Consider the following 17,544-nt stretch of genomic DNA (forward strand, 5'->3'; position numbering starts at 1 on the left):
AAAATCGGTTAGGAGGAGTGCAATGGGTAGATATGTCTTGACAGAGGTGGAGCTGGGGGGAATTCCCTACGTTTTCTGTAATATATACGCACCGAATGTATATGATAAAAAATTTTACAAAGAAATTGTAGACCTGCTGTCTCCATATCAGGTGGGCAATGCGGTGCTGGGAGGAGACTTTAACATGGTATATGACCCAGAGATGGATAAGACTAGTAAGGGAGGCCCGGGGCCTCGGCACTACTTAAGGGGGCTACCATTCTTGTGTTCTACTTTGGAATTGGTAGATGCTTGGAGGGTGTTACACCCAGGCAGTAGGGATTATACTCATTTATCCCGGGCACATTCTTCACTATCCAGAATAGATTACATATTTATTTCACGTCCCCTTTTTGCTAAAACAGTGGAGGCGGAGATTGGTCCAAGTGAAATCTCAGATCACTCTCCCATATGGGTACAGCTGGAATTGGGAGGAGATCGGAGAGGGCATAGGGGGTGGTCTTTTCCATTTGAGCTGTATAAAGATGCGAAATTTCGGGAAATGTTGCAGGGCAAATGGAAAGAATACGAATATAACAACAAAGACCATAAAGACCAATATGGGTTGTACTGGGAAACGGCAAAGGCAGTCCTGAGAGAAGAAATTATTAATTATAGGGCTTGGACGCGGAAGCGAAGGGATAAAGAAATATTACGCTTAGAAAAAGAAGTCCAAATACACCGGCTGAAATACGGGGCTACACAAACAGAAGAACAGAAATTAGTTTATCTGACAACCCAGAGAGATTTAAATGAGCTCCTGCATGAGAGGGCTAAGAAATCTATAATGTATTATAAACACCAGTTGTTCCAGTATGGGAACAAGGCAGGAACGTTGCTGAGTCGATTGGCTAAGGGGAAAAAAAGAGACGACTCGACTTTTACACAGTAAAACGCCAGGATGGCAAAGTAGTTAGATGTGAAAAGGACATAGTAGAGAGCTTCCGCAGATACTATGAAGACCTGTATGGGGAGCCATCGGGGATAATACTAGATAGCACATTGTTTTTGGATAATATTGACCTGCCACAGATATCGACGAAACAGGAGGAAATCCTTGACGCCCCTATTGGGGAAGGGGAGTTAATGCTGGCCCTGCAACAGAGTGATGTACATAAGGCACCAGGACCAGATGGTTTTAGTATGGCCTTTTATAAGATTCTACAGGAACAGGTGACTTTACCTCTATTAAATTTATTTAACTTTATGGCTAATACTGCCACGGTTCCTGAGACTCTTGGATTAGCTAAAATGATTGTTCTGCCTAAACCCGGCAAGGATCCAGGGGACATGGGATCATATAGACCGATCTCCATATTAAACTGTGATGTCAAACTTTATGCAAAAATTTTGGCAAATAGATTGGCCCGAGTGCTGCCAGACTTGGTGGCCTCTCCGCAAGTGGGGTTTGTGAAGGGCAGATCGGTGGTAAGTAATGTCAGAGCTCTTATCGCTTCTTTGGAGAAAGTGAAGGAGCAGGAACGGCCTTCTCTGCTAATAAGCTTTGATGCAGAGAAGGCCTTTGATCGGGTGGTATGGCACTTTATATTTAAAGTTTTGCAGAGGGTTGGTATTGGGGGGTTTTTTAGGAATGCAGTAGGGGCTCTTTACTCAGACCCCCAAGCGTACATGTGGATAAATGGAGTAGGGTCGCAACCGTTTTCGATAAGGAGGGGAGTGAGGCAGGGGTGTCCTCTCTCTCCGTTATTATTTGTTCTGACTTTAGGACCATTAATACGAGAGATTGAGTCTCACCCGGAGATCGTGGGGGTTACCTGGGGTTCTGTTGGCTTTAAAATATCTGCATTTGCGGATGACTTATTAGTGCACCTTACAGACCCCAAGAGGTCGCTGGGAGCCCTGTTGGAATTGTTTCAGGAGTATGGAGACTTTGCTGGCTTTAAAATAAACTATTCCAAATCTTTGGCAATTAACAGATACAGATAGCGTGAGGATGGAGTGGGGGAATGATTTTCCTTTAAAGTGGCCAGGGAGTGCTTCACACATTTAGGAGTACAGGTGGCCATGAGCACAAAGGCCCTTTTACACTCTCAACTTTTACTAAACTACTGGATAATATGAGATGTCGGCTGAAGCCATGGGAGGTCTTGCCACTGAGTTGCACCGGGAGGGTCCAGCGTTCCGCATGGTGGAGTTTCCCCGATGGCTCTATACACTACAGGTTTTACCATTGCGCTTAAAAAATAAAGATGTTAAGCAGTTTCATAAGTACTTACGACAGTTATTTGGGGGGGGGGGGGGGAAAGCATAAGCACCCTTAGACATACTGGTAAGGCTCTTGGAAAACAGGAGGCATAGGGCTCCCAGATATTAAAATATACAACCAAGCGTGTTTGTTGAGGCATCTGGGAGACTGGTTATTAGATAAACAAGACTTCACCCCGTGGAAATTGGAACAGGTTTTTTTCTTGCCATTTCACCCACATTATTTACTCTCACGGGGCAAGGAATAATTGCCAAATAAATTTAAGGGAAGCTTGTTATGGAACCAGTGCGGCGATCTGGCGAGATCTCATAGCTATTGGGGGCTGGAAGGGGATATATCGGATATATTGCCGCTACAAGGTAACCCAAACTTTTCACCTGGTCAGAAAACAGGGGTTTCGAAGGTGGGGCCTCACAGGGGATTACGAGGTTGGAACACATATTGGGGACCAGAGGAGGTCTGTTAAATTGGGCGCTCTGGGGGTTGGTTTCACTATTAGCCACACATTCGCTCATCCAGCAATTAGCTCATTATATTAGATCCCTAAATATTGAAAAGCTTACTAGTGGACATGGGAAGAAAATCAGGGAATTTTCCAAGACAGTACCTGGGGAGCGGCTCACAATATCGGGACTGCACAAGGCTATATGGGCGATGGGTCCACAGAAAAAGACTGAAGCAATTACCGCACGTTGGGCACGAGATATGCAGAAGCCCAGCTTAGCGCTGGATTATATAAAGTTGGCATCTCGTATACCTGAGATCTCGATCAATGCGACACTACGGGAATGTCAATATTGAATCTTACATCGAGCATACATGACCAAACTACAGGTATTTAAGATGGGGGAGTGCCGGACCCACTATGTTCTAAGTGCCGGCAACGAGAAAGTACAATTTATCATTGCCTGTGGGAATGCCCCGGGGTGCAAAGGTTTCTGGCACAACATAATACAATATCTGGAGGGGCTTAGTGGGATCTCGGATTAATTATTTCCTTTATGGGGATTATCCTTGATAAACACGAGCTCTTTGTCCTCCAACGAGGAAGTCAGAAGACACTGGTCCGCAAAGCCTGCCTGCTGGGGGAAAAATTGATTATGACTGGGTGGTTGAGTGTGGACCCACCAGAGTTCTGGCATTGGAGAAACAGAGTTCACGAGCTATTATTACATGAACGTAGGGCGGTGGGAATTTCCACGAAGAAGAGAAAACAGTTTCTGGAGATTTGGAGACCTTACATCCAGTCCCTGGCGCTGCGTGCGCGAAGCTTATAATGAATAGCTTATAAAAAGTTTTGGGTTTTTTTTCCAAGTTCTACTATAAGGGATTTAGTTCATTATATGAAGTATGGGGGGGCCTATCGGGAACAGAGGGACTCACTCATAGGGTGATGTGGACGAGCGGGGGGTGAGCAGAGAAAGCCGCTCCCCGTTCGGTTGCAGATCCTTGTTCCATGGTACCCTATCAACAGTCCTAACGGGAAAGGGACCGTAGTTAACATAGAATATGATATCATGGACAGCGGGGTTACCCTGGAAAGTTTGAACGAACGATGGTAGAGTGAACACTTATTATGATTAAAAGGGTAGAGGGAGGTGGGAGGGCGGGGTTCGGAGTCTAGATGTTAAGACATGGTGCATAAAGGTCAGTGGGTTGTCAGAAGGTGGGGGGAGGAGGGGGATGGGAGGATGATGGGGGGAGGGTGGGAGAAATTGATAAACTATTGATGATGGTAATTCAGATGTCTGTATATAATTACAATGTGATGTTTCGATGAAACATGTTAAATTCTATGATTCTGTTAAGCATCATATCATCAATAAAAACCGTTAAAACATAAGAGGCTCAAATGGAGATCGCTGGAGCGCCTTCAACACGAGCCCCAGGTTCCAAGCCGGACAAGGCGACCGCAAAGGAGGACGGAGATGAAGCGCCCCTCTGGGAAAACAGAGAATATCCGGACAAGCAGCAAGGGACAATCTGGAGACTCCACCCGGAAGCAGGCCAACACTGCCACTTGAATTCAAAGGGAATTGTAGGCCAGGCCCTTTTGTAGCCCGTCCTGCAAAAAGTCCAGCAAGAGCGAGACTGTCGCCAGAGTCGGCAACATAGACTTTGGCGTACACCACGCCTCAAAAGTGCGCCGGATCAGAGCATAAGTCGCAGAGGTAGACCGTGTGCGAGCCTACAATAGCCTTATTAGAATAGCCCTTGTCCCTCAAATGCGCCCTCTCAAGAGCCAGGCCGTAAGACCAAAGCAGCAAGGATCTTCCATAGTCACCGGACCCTGAACCAACAGGTTCAGAACCCGAGGCAAAGGAAGAGGCGCGTCCACCAGCATCCGCATACTACAGACGCCTTGGCCAATCCGGAGCGATGAGAATCACAATCCTCGGTGCAGACGAATCAGAAGTAGAACTCGCCCGCCCTATCAAGGGCCAAGGAGGGAACACATACAGGAGGCCCGAGGGCCAAGGTTGAGCCACTGCATCAAACCCCGCTGAGCGAGGACCTCTCCTTCTGCTGAAAAAGCGAGGGACTTTGGCGTTTACGCTTGACGCCATGAGATCCAAGCCTGGAGTCCCCCATTTGGCACAAATCTGAAGAAAAACTTGGTCTGCCAGTTCCCATTCCGCCGGGTCGATTTGATCTCTACTGAGGAAATCGGCTTGCACGTTGCTCCGACCGGCTATGTGAGCCGCGGACAGCAGCTCTAGATGGCACTCGGCCCACTCGCAGATCTGAGAAGCCTCCGCAGCCAGGGCCTTGCACTGCTGTTGTGTTGTCCGACAGCAACTTGGACAGTAAGACCCTTCAGCGTCCTGTGGAAGGCCAGAAGAGCCTGAAATATCGCTCTCAGTTCCAAGCGATTGATGACCATCCCGCTTCCACGGTGGACCACAGATCCTGAGCATAGCTCCCCAGCAATGAGCTCCCCAGCCCGAAAGGCTGGCATCTGTTATTACCAGACAACAAAAAGAAGAGCCAGTGGCATCCCCTGCCGCAGCCTGCTGTAGGAAAGCCACCAATCCATACTGCGCTGGACCGCAGGAAGCCACCGTAGTCTGCGTTGGAATTCCTGGGAAATCGGAGACCATTGCTGAAGCAGAGCAAGCTGCAGCGGTCTCATGTGAGCTCTCGCCAGGGAACCACCTCTATGGTGGCCGTCATCGATTCCAGGAGCTGAACAAAGTCCCAAGCTCGAGGGCGAGGCATCTGCAGGAGCAGGCGGACCTGATTCTGAAGCTTGAGCCGCCTGCTGTCAGGATGAAAAACGAATCCCGAAGCCGTGTCGAACCGGACCCCCAAATACTCGAGAGACAGAGGGGGTCAGGTGGCTTTTGGGCATGTTGACTACCCAGCCCAGAGTCTGAAGAACTGTAACAACTCTGGCTGTGGCAAGACGACTCTCGTCTGCCAAATCCGCTCTGATGAGTCAGTCGTCGAGATAAGGGTGAACTCTGATACCCTCTCAACTGAGAAAGGCAGCCACTACCACCATGACCTTGGAAAAAGTTTGAGGGGCAGTCGCCAGGCCGAAAGGCAAGGCGTGAAACTGGAAATGTTGGCTTAATACCACAAACCGGAGAAACCGCTGATGCGGCGGCCAGATGGGAATATGCAAGTACACTTCCTTGAGGTCCAGAGACATGAGAAACTCTCCTGGCTGTACCTAAGGCCTCGCTGACTCTGCGTAAGTCGAGGATAGGTCTGAACGACCCGACCCGCCTTTTCGAGGCAACCACAAAATAGATGGAGTAGCGACCGCAACCATGTTCGGCGGAACCGGAAGCCACCGCTCCGAGCTTCAGCAACACCTGCAAGATCTCTTATACTGCCGCCCGCTGACGGCAGTGCCAGCATCGGGACTACAAAAATGCGTCTCCTACTGGGATGGCAATTCTCTGATCAGGTCTAGGACCCACTGATCCGAAGTAATCTTGGTCCACTCCTCGAAAAAGAGGACACACGACCCCCTACTGCGGGAACCGATGAGTGGACTGGCACCCCATCATTGTGGAGGAAGCTCCTGAACTCCTGGACGTTGCCCGGACGATGACGGTGCGTTTGTCCGAACGAAAGGAGTTCCTCTGCTGGAAACGGGTACATTGACCAAACCACGCAGAGCGCCCCAGGCGATACCTGCGAGCTTCGCGAAACATGGCCTGGAAGAGGAGGGAAAAGAAGGACTTTTGGAAGAAGGCCTCAGCCTATCCTCCGGCAACCATTGGGACAGAGTCCCCTAGGTCCTTAATCTTCTCCAATCCATCCCAAATAAAAGAAGGCCCCGAAAGGGTAACCTCACCAGCCTTTGTTTAGAGGCCAAGTCAGCCGCCCAATGCTGGAGCCAAAGAAGGCGGCGGGCAGCAACCGCCACAGACATCTGCTTAGTTGAAGCTCTGACCAGATCATAAAGGGCATCAGCTAAAAAAAAGACAGGGCAGACTCCATACGCGGGCCGACCTCAGCAAGGGAACCCGTTCCATCGGTGTGCTGCTCAACCGCCTGCTGCAACCAGGAAAGGCAGGCCCGGGCTGCATAGGAACTGCAAATAGCCGCCCGTGGCCTGAGATATAGAAGTGATTTATAGTAATAGTAGTTATAGTAATATCAAAGGACCGTTTCAGCGCAGATTCCAGCCGCCGGTCCTGCAAATCTTTCAAAGCGACCCCTCCCTCCACCGGGAGAGTAGTCTTTTTAGTCACAGCCGTGACTAAAGCATTCACTTTAGGCATCCCAAAGAGGGTCAAATTGGCTTTCCCTCAGGGGGTAAAGGTGACACATAGCCCTGGCCACCTTCAAGGGACCATCAGGGTCAGACCAATGAACTGAAATAAGCTCTTGGATGGAAACATGCACGGGAAAAGCCCGAGGCAGCTTCTAAGTGCTAGCCATCCTAGGATTAATAGAAGAGGCAGCGCCCTCGTCAGGATCTTCAATACAAAGGGCCTGTAAGGCATCAGAAATGAGAGATGGCAGCTCGTCGCGGTGGAAAATCCGAACCGCTTTAGGGTCATCCAACTCCTGTGGCAAGCAGCCACCGTCATCTGAATCATCAGTCCGTGAGGGTTCCTGCCAGACCCCTCAGAATCCCCAAAACTAGACCACGGGGGAGATTTACTACTTAACATTTCTAGAGCGCTACTAGGGTTACGCAGCGCTGTACAGTTTAACAAAGGACAGTCCCTGCTCGAAGGAGCTTACAATCTAAGGACGAAATGTCAAGTTGGGGCAGTCAAGATTTCCTGAATAGAGGTGTAGTGGTTAGGTGCCGAAGGCAACATTGAAGAGGTGGGCTTTGAGCAAGGATTTGAAGATGGGCAGGGAGGGGGCCTGGCGTATGGGCTCAGGAAGTTTATTCCAAGCATGGAGTGAGGCGAGGCAGAAAGGGCGGATGCCTGGAGTTGGCGGTGGTGGAGAAGGGGACTGAGAGGAGGGATTTGTCTTGAGAGCGGAGGTTACGGGTAGGAACGTAAGGGGAGATGAGGGTAGAGAGGTAAGGAGGGGCTGCAGATCGAGTGCATCTGTAGGTTAGTAGGAGAAGCTTGAATTGTATGCGGTACCTGATCGAACAGAGAACAGAGTGAAGAGTCCCCCTCAGACGGGGTATTCACTCGTCTACGCTTAGCATCAGCCTAAAGCTCTGGGGAAGAAATATAGTCTCCAGCAGACGCTGGGCTATCAAGAACCGGAGGCAACCCAGACCGACAGGAATTGTCAGGAGCCTCAGGCAGTGCTCTTTTTAACATAAAAACCTTAGGCATTAGCAGCACAAATTCACATTGGGGGAAGCGGAGGCAAATGTTCCTCTAGAAACCTCGAAACAAGGCATCCCCCTGCACTCAGACCCCTCCGCAACCGCGAGGGTTGAGTCACGCGGCGCCTCCAAGATGGCAGCCCCTGCCAACTCCGGCGGGCAGAAGAATCACCGCCCGCCATGCTCGTGCCAGCATTACCATCTAGGCAGCATGTGCTGCAAAGTCCTGCTGCTGATTTGCGTTTCCCACAGTGGGAGCAGCGCTTAACTCATTCAGCAGCCAAATACATAAAACAAAATGGCGCCTTCGCGCCAAAACTCACCCCGCACAGAGCGGTCAGCAGGAACCTCCCCGGAGGAGCTGGGCACCACTCTCACCTCAGGAGACCGAGTCAAACGAGCCGCGGTCAAGCTGCACCGAACCAGGAGCTCAGGAGAAAGCCTCTCTCTGTTTTTTATTTTTAACTGTGAGGAAAGTTGGAGGCAGGCAGCCACAGTGGAACTCCGGGAGGAGGGGGAATGGGGTAAGGCAGGGACAGGTAAAAACAAGTATGCCTTTAAAGTGGGCACCACCAGCCACAAACCCCCTTTGCTCTACTGGAAAAAGCACAGGAGCCACCCCAGGCAGAAATCCAGGAGCTGAAAAGCGACGTCCACATCTATTGGGACGGGAGATAGTTATACTGAAGGCAGAGGGAGTTGGGTGTCCTGGAACACCAAGTGCTTTCAGTGTTCTCTACCTCCACCTGCTCGTAGGGTGGATACAACCCATCAGTTAATGGATTCATCTGCTGTTGACAAGGAAAAAAGAATTATCTCCCATATTTGACTGAAAACCCTGGACAGTCCCAAAAAAGGTTCCTACTTGAATAACAAATTAGCTACACAAATATGTATTTAAGTATCAGTGGCACCAGCCAGGAGGTTCAATGACAGTGCAGTGCTGTGCGCTGCTGCTACACAGGGTCCCCAATTCAATTTTCAGATATATTGACAACACCAGGAAGGACCCATGGCAACAACAGTGACAAGATTTAGAGCATTTGGACACAAGGCTCTGCATGAACAGGTCCTCAAGACAGTTACTGGAACGATCACAGTTAACGTGGGCAAAACAATTCACGGGGTAGTTGTGAAGATAGATCATGGTGCCAGATCCTCAACCTTTGATCTGATAAATTTAAAAAAAACTCTATGTCTGATCTTCAAGGCCCTTAAAGGTAACGGCCCCAAGTACTTGAAGAACAGGATGACCCTCTACACACCTCCAAGGACACTAAAATCCTCTCAAGGGGTATCCTTAACAACACCCTCTTCAAAAGACATTACATGATGTGATACCCGCAAGCAAGCCTTCTCCGGAATAGCCCACACACTTTGGAATAGACTCCCTAAAAGGCTCTGCTTAACACAAGACTATCTCTACTTCAGGAAGCAGGTGAAAGCTTGGCTCTTCAACCAGGCCTTTAATGGAAGGAGTAAATGACACCGGCTGCACATACTAAAGCAGGACATGTTTATCCACTCCTGAGATAACATTTACTCATCTCTCTGACCTCATGTGCAACTTTCTTTAAATTAGTCCCCTTATTTTCTAACACCTCTTATTCTCTTACCTATCTATATGTTCCATCTTTGCATACACCCTATGCTGTCTATTAAAATGTTCTATTACGTATTGTGGTTACATTGTAAGCAGTATACTGTGCCATACTTTGTATTATTTGAATATTTTTACTGCTGTAATTGTCTATTGCTTATGTTTGATTTATTCTTACTGTATACCGCCAATTCTTTCAAAAAGGCGGTAAATAAGTCCTAATAAATTTAAATAAGGTTGGAAGAAATAGAAAGATGAATTGCAGGTGTAAAAAACAAAATTTAAATTTAGAAGAGCTCAGGCTACAATGTTTTTTTTTCTTCCTCCCCAGAGTTTGCCTTAATATTTGTCTCCCCTTATTTTATTCAATCCGTACAACCCCGGATATAGCACCTGATGAAGGTTCTAAAAAAAATGTACCCCTATCAGAGTTGTGCTAAGTAAGGTCTTTTCCCCACAGACCAAATGAGAGAAAAATCCAGTGAATCAGATTGTTAAAGTAGCTATTTTACACTGTTGTATTTGTCTATTGAACACTGATTGCCTGTTGGGTAATTAGTTTATCAATACATTTATTACTCCTAAGTGGATAACAAGATATCAGAGAGCAGTGAGGTAACATTTTTTTAAGTTACGTATGCTTTTGAAGCTGAAACTGTCACTGAATACTTGTGGGAAGCAGTAGTCTCTAATTTTATCAAGACGGGATTGCAATGCTTCATAATTGGGTTAAAAAAAAAACACACTGTAAACCATTGCAGATAGTCCAAAATTCTGCCACTAGGATGATCTTAAGGAAGGGAAAATTTGAATGTTACCCCATTGTTAAAGTAGTTACACTGGTTGCTTGTAGTGTGCCACATACAACAATGTTTGATGCTGATTTTTTTTAAAACTCTGTATCACATGGCACCATGGTATTTAAAATGAAAGATACACTGTGACAATTAAGATTGGAGAATGACAGGAAACTATGTACCAGCACTGAACACAATTCATTATGAAGAGACATCTACATTCAAAGCAGTTTACATATATACAGGTACTTATTTTGTACCTGGAGAAATGGAGGGTTAAGTGACTTGCCCACAGTCACAAGGAGCTGCAGTGAGAATCGAACCCAGTTTCCCAGGATCAAAGTCCGCTGCACTAACCACTGGGCTACTCCTCCACTCCACTGTGCTTTAATCTTTAAGGTTGTCCAAGATTGTGAGATATGCAGGGCCTTTATCTCATCATATTTATTATTACATTTATATCCCACATTTTCCCACTGATAGCAGGCTTAAAGTGGCTTACATAAATCTGTAATAAGGCTACAGTGCAAGAAGAACAATTATAAAAATTGAGAATAAGATATAAAAATAACAATTAAGCAGCAAAAAGGCAAGAGATGGCTGAGGGGAGATATGATAGAAGTGTATAAAATAATGAGTGGAATGGATCGGGTGGATGTGAAGCGACTGTTCACGCTATCCAAAAATACTAGGACTAGAGGGCATGAGTTGAAGCTACAGTGTGGTAAATTTAAAACGAATCGGAGAAAATTTTTCTTCACCCAACGTGTAATTAGACTCTGGAATTCGTTGCCGGAGAACGTGGTACGGGCGGTTAGCTTGACGGAGTTAAAAAGGGGTTAGATAGATTCCTAAAGGACAAGTCCATAGACCGCTATTAAATGGACTTGGAAAAATTCCGAATTTTTAGGTATAACTTGTCTGGAATGTTTTTACGTTTGGGGAGCGTGCCAGGTGCCCTTGACCTGGATTGGCCACTGTCGGTGACAGGATGCTGGGCTAGATGGACCTTTGGTCTTTCCCAGTATAGCACTACTTATGTACTTATGTAATAACAGGTAATTGTTGTCCTTGGATCTTAATTTATAGTTAATTCAAGTTAAGTTAAACCTGGGGAATAAGCCTTCTTAAACAATACTGATTTCAATAATTTTTGGAAGTTTAGGTAGTTTTGGGTAGATTTTACTGATTTGGGTACAGCATTCCATAGTTGAGTGCCTATGTATGTAAAGTTGGAGGCATAAATTGATTTGTATTTAAGGCCATTACAGTCTGGGTAGCGTAACTTCAGATATGACCTTGAGGTACTGGATCTGTTTCTGGGTGGTAGGTCAATTAACTCGAGCATATATTCTGGGACTTCACCAAAGATTATCATGTGGATTAGTGTGCATATTTTAAAGGCTACTTGTTCTAATGGGGAGCCAGTGCAGAATTTCTCGAAGTGGTTTTGCAGATTCAAATTTGGGTTTTCCAAAGATCAATCTAGCCGCTGTATTTTGAGCCGTTTGTAGTTTCTTGAATAGTTGTTCCTTTCATCCTGCATATAACGTTGCAGTAATCCATCTGACTTAAGACCATAGATTGTATCAGATTGCGGAAGCTGTCGCGAGGAAAAAATGGCTTTATTCGTTTGAGTCTCCACATTGAATAAAACATTTTCTTTATGGTGTTGTTTACTTGAGTCTCCAATGTTAAATGTCAATCAATTGTGATCCCTAGAAGTTTCAAACTATCTGAGATTGATAAAGAAAGGTTGGGAGTATTTAAAGTGGTAGGATTATATTTGTTATATTGAGACGATAGAATTAAACAATGGGTCTTTTCAGCATTTAATTTCAGGTGGAAAGAATTGGCCCAATTGTCCATTGTGGACAGTCCAAGTGTGATTTGATTGGTAATTTCGTCCAAATTCTTATTAAATGGTATAAATATTGTTACATCATCTGCGTAAATAAAAGGATTTAAACCTAACCTGGATAGGGCATTGGCTAGTGGGGCCATCATTATGCTTATTTATTCATTTTATATACCGTTTCTTATTGCTATTGCAAAACAGAACGGTTTACATTAAAAAGAAATACATTCTCATACAAACAAACAAGAACTCCAATCATTGATAGAAAAGCACAGCAACCCAAAAAGACAAAGAAATAAATTTCTAGTAACATCTACTACTCCAAAAAAAAAAAAAAACCAACACACAATTACCTATAATAAATATAATTTAACCAATACGTCTACCTTCCCTGCTATCATATGGGGGACTGTGGTGATCCCTGAGTGACTCCACAAACTGCGTTCCATGAAAAAGATAAGGTTGAGTTCATTTTCACTCGATAGGATCTAAATGAAAGAAAACCCTTAATCCATTCCAGTTCCACCAATTCCAAAATATTCCAAGAGGTTTAACAGGATGTTGTGGTCAATCATGTCAAATGCACTGGACATATCAAATTTAATAAGGAGTCTGCTCTTACCAGCAGCAGTTAGTTGTTTAAACTTGGATATAAGGGTAACCAATACCGTTTCGGTACTATATAAGGATCGAAAACCAGATTGTGAATCATGTAGGACGGAAAATTTGCCCAAGTACTCTACAAGTTGTTTAGTTACCATGCTCTCCATTAATTTTATTATCAATGGTATGGAGGCAATTGGATGACAGTTAGTAATGTTACTTGATTTTTTCTTTTCTTTAGGAATGGGGGTAAGGAGTATGTTTCCATAATTTTAGGGGAAGAAACCAGTTTTAAGCATAAAGTTTAAACAGGATGTGAGGTCTTGGATGAAGCATGGAGGGGCAGATTTTAGTAGGTAATTAGGGCATCTATCCAATTTGCAGAATTGCAATTTGCAAAATACACCCATGAAAACAATCCCATGCAGGATATTAGTCGGAAACATCATACAAGGGATCAAGCCATTTCCATAGCAGGGCCAAGGAAAAGACATAAGCATTGCCACACTGGGACAGAGCAAAGGTCCATCCAGCCAAGCACCCTGGCTCCAACAGTGGCCAATACAGGTCACAATCACCCAACAAGATCCACGGAGCAAAGCATTTTGTACTGCTTGTCCCAGGAATAGAGGATTTTTCCCTACCTCCATTTAATAACATTCTATGTGGCCTTTTCCTTCAGGAAGCCGTCCAAACCTCTCTTAAACTCTGCTAAGCTAACTGCCTTAACCACATTCTCCAGAAACGAATTCCAGAGTCGAATTACACGCCAAATAAAGAAAAATGTTCTCTTGTTTTACACTTACTGCGTAAGTAACAGACGCTACATGTCTATCTTTTCCACTCCACTCATTTTATATACCTCTATCATATCTCCCCTCAGCCGCCTTTTCTCCAAGTTGAAGAGCCCCAGCCGCTTTAGCCTTTCCTCATAGGAAAGCCGTCCCATCCCCTTAAACATCTTTGTCGCCCTTCTCTGCACCTTTTCTAATTCCACTATATCTTTTTTGAGGTGCGGCGACCAGAATTGAACACAATACTCTAGGTGCGGTCGCACCATGGACCGATACAGTGGCATTATAATATTTTTGTTTTCCATCCTTTTCTTAATAATACCTAACATTCTATTTGCTTTTTTAGCCGCAGCAGCACACTGAGCAGAAGATTTCAACGTATCAATGATGACTCCCAGGTCCCTTTCTCGTTCCGTGACTCCTAACGCTGAACATTGCATGACGTAGCTATAGTTTGGGTTCTTCTTTCCCACATGCCTCACTTTGCACTTGCTCACATCGAATGTCATCTGCCATTTAGACGCCCTGTCTCGCAATATCTTCTTGCAACTTTTCACAATCTTCCCGCGATTTGACGACCTTAAACAACTTTGTGTCATCAGCAAATCTGATAACCTCGCTAGTTACCCCCACCTCCAGGTCATTTATGAAAATGTTAAAAAGCAACAGTCCCAGCACAGATCCCTGAGGGACCCCACTAACTACCCTTCTCCACTGCGAATAGTGACCATTTAACCCTACTCTCTGTTTCCTATCTCAACCAGTTTTTATTCCATAACAATACACTACCTCCGATCCCATAACTCTCTAATTTCCTCTGGAGCCTTTCATAAGGGGATGATGCAGTAACATACAAATTCAAAACACACAGAACTTGTGCACTTACCAGGGAAATCCTGCCAGACACATGCACACGTGAAGGCGTATTTTCAAAGCACTTAGACTTACAAACAAAAAAGCAGTATGCAGTTTACCAAGTAAATTAGCAAAAGATGATAGTACACAGCCACAGTAAGAGTTACCACACTGGTGTGACAGCATGCGCTAACTACATACGATGGAAAGCAGACCCAGACTATGTCTTGTAGATAAAGCATGGTAGGAGGCAGTAAGTGCATGTGTGCTATCCTGAACTACTGTCAAAAGTAAAAATAAAGAAGCCCCCTGTACTCACCAGTCATTTGAATGTCTATATTTCTTATATTCTTGGACAGGCTCTCTTCTTCTCAATGGAATTTGTTGTTGGTTGCCACACTGAAACAGTTACACCTTAAAATCGCTGGTAATTCAATTTTTGAGCTAGTAGGGTCCCACCTTGTGGAATGCATTGCCACAATTTTTGAGGCTTAGGAAAATTCAAGGTAGGTCTTGTCTTTTTTAAAAATCTTTGTTGAATGCCCTTTGAGATGTAGGTGGGCTGATGAGCATCTGTCTCTGCAGTAAGCAGAATGCTGCAGGACTCTTTTTCTTGAGTTCCTTTCCTATTGCTATATTTTATTATACTGTACAATAAAAAATCTGTGCGGTGAACATCACATTTAATAAACTTTGAAACTCACCAGTTTCCTAGCAGGATACTAGGAAGGTGATATATCATTGCCTCTCCCAGTCAACTTTGGTTAGGTACGCGTTTACCCAAAGTAGGATGGAAAGCTGAGTTGGCCTGATATCCCAATGGGATATTTGAGCTGTTAACAAGCACTAATTTGGAGCTACAACACAGTAAATGCAAAACTTTACCATTGGAAAAGGGCTCCAACGACATCACAGGGTCCTTCAATACCAATAAGGCTTCTCTACATCACAGACTACAGAATATTTGATTTACACACACAGGCCGAATAATTGTAAGTTGAAAAAGGGTTGTTACTTCCATCACCTCTCCTTAATAAACAGCTATTTTAAACCATTAAACATACTTTTCATTATTGGTGTCTAAGCATCTTCAACTACTGAAAACCCATGTGCACCAGATGTCACCCAGGCAACAAAACCTGAAGATCTACAAATTGCTGCTAAAGGCAAGACCCAGTTAGGGAGGCAAGGAGCCAATGGACAGAGACTGGTAGAAGAGAAATAACAGAGGGGAGAAACATTAACACGACAAAATATGTTAGAACACGACTTTGGTTTCCCCCAAAATGCTTCCATCCTGCCATAACAATAATAAAAAGAAACACTCTGTATATCTTTTTTGCACAAGCCATACGCGCAATAACTGTTCCTATTAGTACATATAAGTACATAAGTATTGCCATACTGGGCTAGACCAAAGGTTCATCAAGCCCAGCATCCTGTTTCCAACAGTGGCCAATCCAGGTCACAAATACCTGGCAAGATCCAAAAAAAGTACTAAACATTTTATACCGCTTATCCCAGAAATAGTGGCTTTTCCCCAAGTCTACTAAACTAACCACCTTTACCACATTCTCTGGCAACTAATTCCAGAGTTTAATTACATGTTGAGTGAAGAGAAAATTTGTCTGATTTGTTTTAAATTTACTACATTGTAGCTTCATCACATGCCCCCTAGTCTTAGTATTTTTGGAAAGCATAAACAGAGGCTTCACGTCTACCCGTTCTGCTCCACATTATTTTATAGACCTCTATCATATCTCCGCTCAGCTATCCCTTCTCCAAGCTGAAGAGCCCTAGATGCTTCAGGCCTTACATAAGTAAATGAGTATTGCTATACTGGGACAGACGAAAGGTCCATCAAGCCCAGCATCCTGTTTCCAACAGTGGCCAATCCAGGTTACAAATACCTGGCAAGATCCCAAAAAAGGTACAAAACATTTTATACTGCTTATCCCAAAAATATGCAGTGGATTTTCCCCAAGTCAATTTAATAATGGTCTATGGGCTTTCTCTTTAGGAATCCGTCCAGACCTTTTTTAAACCCCGCTAAGCTAACTGCCTTTCCTCATAAGGAAGTAGCCCCCATTCCCTTTATCATTTTCATTGTTAGTATATGAATTCCTAATACGTTCTGATGATATTGATAATCTTCAGAATTTAACAGTAAGACTAGGAACACAAGACGATTATTATCAACTAAAAAAAAAACGTATCTAAGTAAACACCACGCACTTAACACGCGGGAACACAGCAGGGCCTGTGCCTGGGGAAGTGGGATCTTCGGCCGCCCGCACAGGAAAGAGACACACGTGTGCGTTTGCCGTGTATCAACCACGCGCACACGGGCACCGGCCCCAGCACGCGACACCGAAGGGGGTGCGAGAGGAAGGTCCGAGTGTTTCCTTGCTTCCTTTCCCCCTCCGGGGCCAGGGGCCGGGTCCCGCGCGAGCAGTCAGCGCAGGCCGCGGGGCTTCCTAGGACTAGGCCGCGGCCGCCTCACTTACTCACTCACTCACTCACACACACAAAGTAAGGCGCGCGCCCCTATCCCCCGTTCCTTACCTTGCTTGTTCTCGTTCAGCTGCCGCTCGAACTCGTCGAAGTCTGACATGATAGGGGGGAGACAACGACGGAGGAAGAAGGGAGGGGGGAAACGAACGAGGCGGCGCACTCTCCCCGCGTCTCTCTCCTTCACGGCGGCGGCGGGCCCTACACGACGTCGACGACGTCACTCAACGTGCAGGCGCCGTCGTCAGGGCTGCTTCGGCAACCTCCGGAGTCCACTCCGGACGCTTCCGGAAAGGGGGAAAAAAAAGAGGCGCGCGCGGCTGAGGGCTCGATGGACCAATGTGGGGGAAAGCTCCGCCCAACGGCCAGAACGACCGCCTCCAATTCGCCAACTGAGAGGGAAAAGAAAAAGGGGCGGTCTTAAAAGAACATGCAAAAAAATTGATAGATTATAAAGGATTATCATCACAGGACTGGGAGAGGGCGAGTGGGCGACGCT

The 17,544-nt window shown here is 45.5% G+C and overlaps 1 protein-coding gene across 2 annotated transcripts in view; it reads right to left on the reverse strand.

Annotated features, from left to right (window-relative positions):
- Positions 1-17,278, reverse strand: part of U2AF2 (U2 small nuclear RNA auxiliary factor 2) — a 72,199-nt gene extending 54,921 nt beyond the window's left edge. The window contains exon 1 of one of the 2 annotated variants that reach the window (XM_030197722.1): positions 17,100-17,278. The gene's annotated coding sequence lies outside the window, so the exon portion shown is untranslated. The remainder of the gene's footprint in view (positions 1-17,099) is intronic. The other variant, XM_030197723.1, reaches the window with a different exon arrangement.
- Positions 17,279-17,544: the final 266 nt, after the last annotated feature.

This window comes from Microcaecilia unicolor, chromosome 3, assembly GCF_901765095.1.
Source record: "Microcaecilia unicolor chromosome 3, aMicUni1.1, whole genome shotgun sequence".
Taxonomy (NCBI): Eukaryota; Metazoa; Chordata; class Amphibia; order Gymnophiona; family Siphonopidae; genus Microcaecilia; species Microcaecilia unicolor.